We start from the raw sequence: 2,022 nt of genomic DNA on the forward strand, positions 1-2,022 counted from the left end.
AATGTATGGAAATCTACAGAAAACCTGTGTTCGGTCAGTGCTATTGTCTTGACTATTTTGCAGAGGAGGAAACCGAAGCTCAGAGAAGGGAGGTCACTTGCCTAAAGTCCCACAACCGGCTCCGGTGGAGCTGTGATTTGCACCCAACTCTAGGTAGCACCAAAACCCCTGTTCTCCTCACCACCACCACCACCACCACCACCACCCACCCCCCACCCCGTGTCTCCTCCTTGCCGGCCCCAGAGCACTTAGATGTTTTAGGAGAACGCTTTCCGCTTGCCATCTCTATTTCACGGTGATTGTCCTTGCTTTTTAGTCATTCTGCCCTAGGGAATCCTTTGGGGGGGGGGGGTTCCCCTTTCGCTTGCCTAGATGTGACCTTGAGGCTAAGACCTAGGAGTCAAGGTGCAATTGCTCACGGTGACCTGAAGGGTGAGGTGGGTTGCCTGGGGGCTGCCCTTTGCAACTGCTGGCCCTCCTGCTTTCCTGCTCCCTGATCAGAGCAGGACGGCTCTGAGGATCCTGGGGGTGGGGTCCTGGGACTGAGCGTTTCTCATAAGGAGTCTGCATGCAGGCAGGGGGTCTGCCCACCGCCCCTGGCCAGGCCCTCACTTGCAGAATCACTCTTCTAGGCTGCAAAGGGCTGGGTTCACCTTTGAATTCATCCTGCGAGTTGCATCTAAGGCAGACACTCTGCAGACTGGGTCTGAGTGGCCCCAGCCCAGCGGGACTGCTTAAGAGCCCCCCCACCGACCCGCACCACCTTCTGGGCCCTGACACGGCCAGCCAGTGCAGAGCATGGACTGTCTCTGCCTCCTCGTTCTGGGGGGGCGAGATGGGACAAATAGCTCCCATTCCTTTCCTCACGAAGCGTCCCCTCCATCTTGGCTGGCCTCCCACCCAAAGGACTGTTCGGGGACCGTCCAGGCACCCTCGTGAGTTTCTTACCCCCTTTATCACCGTCACCCATTTTCATTCACGCATCCCTTTCTGAGATTTATCCTTGCGTTCTCATAAAGGAAATGGTTAGCTTATGGGAGGTTTGTGATCCGACTTACCTACTTCACTTAGAAATCAAGAGGGTAGTTTGTGAGGATTTGGGGGGGTGGCCTCCTTCCCCTCCATCTCTGGCCAAGGCGCTGGGCTGCGTTGTCTGTCTGGAGGGGACAACGGTCAGCAGGGTCCTGCTTGCAGAGAGTGCTGGGTCCCAAAGAGCAGAACAGCCCAGCAGACCCCGTGATCCTCAGTGGGACGGTGACCCCACCCTCCAGGAGTGGGGGGAGCCACTGCGGCTGGAGGAGGGGGCCCCCTGGTGGGTGGGGTTGAACATGGGGTGCCAGGTGGGGAGGGTATCCAGTGGAGGGGAGCCCCCCAAAATGTGGAGACTTTGTAGAGAACAGACTGGCCATGCAGGGAGCAGATGGCTGCGGGCTGTGGTCTGCCCACTTCCAGCAGGAGGCCGTGGGCCAGGCTCGCCCCGCCCAGGACTTGGGTGTCCTCCTCTGTAACAGGACCACAGTGGTACTCGCCTCTGGCAGGGAGGTAATGACGGTACCTGTCAGCAGTACATGAGTTCGGGTCCCTACCTTGCAGGGAGCCCCATCCCTGGCTCAGCGGCCCGGGGGTGTCCCCCACTGGTTGAGGTTTCCCAGTTGTGCATGCAGCCCCGGTGACGTAGGAGGGGGTGATTCCAGGAGCCCCACAGACTCCCTTCTGCACTCTCCCTGTTTCCTGGAGGAGAAGCTCACACTCCCTAACCCTTTATAACAAAGCACTGTGGCAGGCAACGATAGCCAGATAGATTTTAACACTGTTTTATTTTAATTGTAATTTATCTTTAATTTTATCTTCTATTTATGGCAAGGGATCTTCATTTTCCACTTACAGTAATCATATAGGGTTCCCGGATAGCCTCATTTATTTAGGTGAGAATAGTGAATTCGTCTAAAGAAAAATATCAAATAATACAATGATTCAGATGGAGTAAAACGTAGCGAAGGTCGTACCCGAAGGGCTGGGTCA

Source organism: Tursiops truncatus, chromosome 6, assembly GCF_011762595.2.
Source record: "Tursiops truncatus isolate mTurTru1 chromosome 6, mTurTru1.mat.Y, whole genome shotgun sequence".
In the NCBI taxonomy this organism is placed as follows: Eukaryota; Metazoa; Chordata; class Mammalia; order Artiodactyla; family Delphinidae; genus Tursiops; species Tursiops truncatus.